Source organism: Lemur catta, chromosome 12 (genome assembly GCF_020740605.2).
Source record: "Lemur catta isolate mLemCat1 chromosome 12, mLemCat1.pri, whole genome shotgun sequence".
NCBI classification, from domain to species: Eukaryota; Metazoa; Chordata; class Mammalia; order Primates; family Lemuridae; genus Lemur; species Lemur catta.
In genome coordinates, this window is record NC_059139.1 from 80,051,965 (window position 1) to 80,058,565 (window position 6,601).

Consider the following 6,601-nt stretch of genomic DNA (forward strand, 5'->3'; position numbering starts at 1 on the left):
GGCTGTTTTAATTATCTGGTTTTACATAGGAAAGAAGAAATATTAAGGCTTAAAGTCTGTAATGGTCAATGGCTTACAAGTCATTAAAACTTTTCATACAAGAGTAAAAAAAAGAAAAGAAAGAAAGAAAGAAACCTTCTAGGCCATAGAAGAGCTGCCTGGTGACCTGCAGAGGGAGCTGGGGTGTGGGCGGGAGGCCTTAGTGGTTCTGGTTTCCACGTCAAGGGAGTCACAGAAAGGTCATCCTCAGGCCGGGCCAAGGCTCGAAGTCCCCAGCAGATCATGCATTCTGGGCTCATGGCTGGGGCCGAGCTCTGCCAACTGTCCTGACAGTCACAGTCACACCCCTGACTGTCATGGAGCAGCCAGAAGCAGCAGGAGAGGCCCTTCCTCCTGCAGGGTTCCTCTAGCGCTGTCTACTGACAAAGCCTGATTGATTTCCCATTATAAGGAGAAATGCTTAACGTATTCCGTCCATTATGGCAAAACATATATATTTATATAAGGCAATAAATTGGTAACTGGCACAATCTCTTTATCTTAGTAATATCCTTGCCTTAATATCTACCTTGTCTCATATTAATATAGCTATACCAGCTTTTGGATAGTGCACGCGTGGTGAATACTGTTTTGTTCTTTTACTTCTAACCTTTCTGGTTCTTTATATATAAGGTATATCTTTTGTAGGTAGCATATGATTCATTTGTCCTTTGATATAATTATTGATGTTTGCACCACATCTGCTGCTTTACTCTTTTCTTTTTTATAATTGTCCCACTTGCTCAATGTTTCATTTTCTCCCCTTTCTTGCCTTGTTTTGGACTGAGTAAAATTTTATTTTTCTACTTTTTCCTCTTCTACTTACTGACTCGTGTGTGTGTGTGTGTGTATGTGTGTGTGTGTGTGTGTGTGTGGTTTTTACAAATACTATTCTTTTAGTGATTACTCCAGTGATTACACTATCTATCGTTGACTTATTACAGTCTAGTATAAACTACAGTAGTCTCTTCTCATCCACAGTTCCACTTTCTGTGATTTTAGTTACCCATGATCAACCATGGTTGGAAAATATTAAATGGAAAATTCCAGAAATAAACAGTCTAAGTTTTAAATTGTGTGCTGTCCTGAGTTGCATGATGAAACCTCATGCCATCCTGCTCTGTGGGTCCAAGACATGAATCATCCTTTTGTCTAGCATATCCACACTGCAGAGCTTCCTGCTGATTAGTCACTTAGGAGCTGTCTTGGTTATCAGATCGACTGTTGTGGTATTGCAGTGCCTGTGTTCAGGTCTCCCTTATTTTACTTAATAGTGGCCCCAAAGTTCAAGAGCCGTGAGTCTGGCAATTCGGATACGTCAAAGAGAAGCTGTAAAGTGTTCCCCTCAAATGAAAAGGTTAAAGTTCTCAATTTAATATGAAAAAAAGTATGCTGAGGTTGCTAAGATCTATGGTAAGAACAAACCTTCTATCTGTGAAATTGTAAAGAATGACAAAGAAATTCATGCTAATTTTGCTGTTGAACCTCAAACTGCAAAATTTCCAGCCATGATGCATGATATATGCTAGTTAAGATAGGAAAGACATTAAATTTGTGGGTAGAAGACAAACAGAAACACGTTCCAACTGATGGTACGGGGTTTAGTGCTATGTGGTTTCGGGCATCCACTGGAGATCTTGGAACGTGCCCCCCGTGAATAAAGGGATATTCCTGGAGTTCTTTGACTACTTTCCAGATGTTGATAAGATATTAGAACACTTTGAATCCATTTATCCTCTTCCTACCTTTTGTGGTATTGCTATGCATTTTACTCCTTCACATATTTTAGATGTCACAAGACATTATTCTTAGCAGAGACAATGTTCATTTATACATACCCTTGCCATTGTTCATCATCCCTTTCTACATTTCTGTGAAGCTGTCTGAAATAATTTTCCCTTTGCCTGAATAATTTCATTTAACATTTCTTTTAGTGCAGGTCTGCTGGTGACAGATTCTCTCATAGCTGGAAATTACTCTGTTTTGCCTTTATTTTTGAAGAATATATTTGTTAGGTATAGGTTCCTAGGTTGGCAATTGTTTTCTTTCACACTTTAAAGATGCCATCACATTGCCTTTTGATTGCCAATATCTCTCTTGAGAATTAGTCTCAGTCTTGTTGTTCTTATGAAGGTAGTGTATTTTTCTGGCTTCCTTTTCTTTCTTTTCCTTTTGTAAGGTTTTCTTTTTGTCATTTTTAGCTGGGTCACTATGACATGCCTAGTTGTGATTTTCTTTGTATTTATTAAATATTCCACTTCAGGTTTGAAGAGCTTGTTGAATTAATAGCTTGATGTCTTTCACCACTTTTGAAAAATTCTTGGCCATTATTTCTTCAAATATTGTTTCTATCCTATTCTTTCTCTTTTCCCCTTCTAGGAGTACAGTTGTACTAGATCAGGGCTTTTTACCATGTTCTGTATGTTTTTTCATGTCCCCTGTGTTCACTATATTTTGTTTGTTCCATTCCTTTTGTTTTCCAGGCCTTGGCCTCTATATTTCCTACCAATATTTTTTTCAGTGTAATAATCCTGTCTTTTACTGAATCTAACATGCTGTAAATTCATCTACTTACTTCTTAATTTCAATTATTAAATTTTTTAGTTCTAGGATCTCTGTTGCATTCTTTGTATACATTTAAGTTCTTAGATTAAATTCTATATTTTGTCATCTATTTTCTTGAATATATTAGTTACAGTTAATATACAGTTTGTGTCTGATAATTCCCAATAACTGGGTCATCTGTAGATCTATTTGTATTTTTTATTTTTATTTTTTTGTCCTATTTCTTTTTATGCCTGGAATTTTTAATTTTTTAATTAAATGATGGACATTGTGTTTGAAAAATTGTAGAGGCTTTGAAGGATGTCATATTCCTCCAGAGAAGGGCTACACTCTTCTCTATGCTAGGTCTTATGCTAGACTTTGGGAAAATAGAAGTGAATAAAATAGACAAAAGTCCCTGCCTTCATGGAGTTTACTTTCCAGTAGGGAAAATAGACAATAACAAATGAGTAAATAATAATAAAGTAAGTAGTGACAAATGAAATACAGGAAAAGTAAATCAAGGGGATAAAGGTTAAGGGGTAATGCATTTAGACAGGGTGATCAGAAGGTGACATTTGAACTAAGGTTGAATAAAATAAGGGGGAGAGACATAAAAATATTTTGGGCAAAGGTATTCCAGGTGGAGGGAACAGCAAATGCAAAGCCCCAAGGCCTTGTTAAGGGAGTGGCAAGGAAGCCAATCAATGTGGCCGTAGTGGAGTGATCAGTGGGAAGAGTGGCAGAAAATGTCTGAGAAGTCAGCCGTGACTGCATATGGTGGCCTTGGAGCCCACAGGAGCCTATAGAAAGGACTTTGGATGTTATTCTGTGTGTGATGAATAGCCATTAAATGATTTTTGAGGAAAAGGATGACATGATCTGATTTAGGTTTTAAAAGGATCATTCTGCTTGATTTGTTTGGAATACACTGCAGCAGAACAAGAGTGTCAGCAGGGAGACAAGTTAGGTGGCCGGAACTGCAGGAATCTATGCCACAGTTGAGGGTGGCTTGGATCGATGGGAAGTAGTGAATGTCAGGAGGAGAAGTTGGATTTGGGATATGATTTGGAGGTAGAAGCAACAATTCCAATAATGGCTTTGATGCAGGGTTTGCAGAGGTGGGCTTCCATGAAGCTTAAGCTTCAGGAGCTGCCACTTGCACTAGCCCATCCAAAATAAACATGCATTTTTATACCTAGTTTTGTAGCCTTTTTCTTAATGAAAACCTCCTCCTTCCCCATCAACGTATATGATGTGTTCCCACAAAATCTGAATCTTTCCCTAGGGTCTGAGAGAAAAGGAGAATTAAGAATGATGGTTCCTAGATTTTGGCCAGAAGGTCAGGAGGAATGGTAGTGCCATTTCTGAACCATGGAGCTCTGGGAAAAGAACAGGCTGGGAGGGATCTAGAGTTCTATTCATACTAAAAACAGAATTCTGTTCTGTTCACGCTAAATAAAGTCTTAATTGCTCACACTGGCATCCCAGACCTCGTCCTATTCACACAAGCTCTTCTCCTTGCATTGCAGGCTTCTGTTTGTGAAATTGTCTCAGGGTAGCACGTCCTTTCCTGCTCTTTCTCCTTTACTGAAACCCTACTCATTATTCAAGCCTTACTCTTCCAGAAGAGGTGACTTCCTCTCCTCTATTTCAGGGATGGAAACCTGGAAGCCCACGGCAAGTCTTGGTGATTTTTAAAATTAAATGTGATTGCCTTAGATAGAGCAAACATTCTTCCGTTTGCCTTGGTCACATAGCTACATGATAGCTGCTTAGGCCCTATAGCCGTTTGAGTTTATGACCCATGACCGTCTCAAATCGTTTTGCTTGCATTGGTTCTGTGGCAGCTGCACACTGGGTATGTAACACATGCTAAGAGAATCATGAAGGAACAAATGCTGTTTCCCACCCACAGATACACTTGCCACCAGTAGCAACTTGGTCAAGGAAAGTTACATATTTTCATATTATTTTTAAAAAATCATTTTCGTTTTCTCTTCTCTGTTGTTACATTTTTTCTTTTATGGAGAATTGAAGGCTGGAGAAAAAGGATGCAAGCACAGGGGAAGAGACTATTACTCATTCACCTGGTGATCTTATTTGACCTCATTTCAAACTGTCCTCTGAGTTTATTTTGTGATGAAGCAAATATTTCACATCGATACCACCAGAATAGAAGGTCAATTTTATCTTTCCCTAGGCCATGGCTATGTGATATTTTAATTAGAAAGGGAAAAGAAGGATTAAATAAATATTTTAACCAGGGAATGTTTGAAGAGTTTTTATTAATAAAACCCACCCTCAGGTCTAACCCATAGGTCAGATCTTAGGGAAAGGGAACAAGAATAAAGTGAACCTACTCTTTATCAGATAATGTTTCTAAACCTATTTGCCATCACAAATGTAAACACATGGCAAAGTCCGTGGGCAGCTTCCACAGAGAAGCTGTGGGGAGACCAGATGACTCATTGTTTGTTTGATTTAGCTGTTGTAATACATATTCTTGCCAGTTTGTTTTGTTCCCACTTAATTCCCAACTTCCCATCTTCTTTGTAATGAAAAATCAGCTTTGAAAAATTGATGACCAAACTGCCTTCAGTGAGTTGAAATCTCATAATATAGTCCTGATTGATTGAGTCCTTTGAATGCTGGATTTTGCTAAATTACCTCTGGGAAGCAGTGAGTGAAGAGACGAGAAACGAATGCACACAAATATGAACTGACACGATAGAACATTTTTCTCAGTGGGTTATAAAATCAGGATGAGGCTGGGGAACCAAGCATTGATTTTCCTCTCATTTCTCTGACCCTTCTTTTCAGAAATTCTCTTCAAGGAAGTTTTTTGAGGTATCCAGACAAAAAGCATTATGTAAACTCAAGTTGTCCCACTCATCTCTGGTCTGCACATAGGAGAGAGGGAGAGTTATTTTGTGGGTTCCACGGAAAAGAGAAGATCCTTCTAACCCTACCCCACCTGCATATCTGACTTTTATATAGTCTCTGAACTCTCTGCTGCTTGGAGCTGTGGCCACCTGCAGGGATGTCTCTGCTCAGTAGCTCTGACACCTCCTGTAACTTTGTCAGAAGACTCCATGGCTCTCTACTCTTCTCCGGAGCTCTCATTCCAAAGCACTGAAGATATAGACACATAGAAGGAATCTTTTCATGGCCAAAGGGCAAAATAGGGGCAGTGACAAAGCCATTGCTCATGTTTAGCCTCTTGTGGAATGGAGGGAGTCTCTTCCCAGCTAGAAGGGCTGCCGTCATGGGCAGGAAGGAGGCAGGTAAGGTACTTCTCCCTGAGATTTACCTGGCTCTCCTCCCTGAAATGTGGAGACCCTGCCACAGCCACCAAGGCAGATACCCACAGGGAAAGCACTTGCTCTTCTCTGGGCAGACCTACAGAGTCCAATGACAGGGTCAAGGCTTGAGGCTGAAGCTGACTATACTGCCATTCTCTGCTCACGCTGGGCTGCTGGGATGCTCCTTGGCAGCAATTTCTGCCGTCTCCATGGGGAGTCCAAGAGCACCAAGGAAGGGTTTTCTCTCCTGTACACTTGGGAGGTTACACTGCTTATTTCTTCCTGAATTACATGTGTGTATATTTCTATACATGTACGTGTGTGTATACATATACACACACATACATAAATGCACATACATATATAGACATATCTAATAGATATCGGACATTAAATTTATATATTATATATAACATATATTGAACATAATGTATAGTACAAATTATATGTCACGCACACATATATACATACATTTATGTGTGTGTGTGTATGTATGTATTTGGTGGATTTTGATTTGCATTCCTGTCCATGGCCAGAGAAATAATTAACCTTTTCTTTAATAGATAATAAGGTACTCAAATCAACAAAATGATGAAGTATCAAGGTCTGACTCCTCCTTTCTCAGCTGGGGTTCTGACAGAGAATTATTCTTTAATGGCCTAAAACATTCACTGTATACAGTGAATTAACTCTCCTCTATGCATCTACAATGG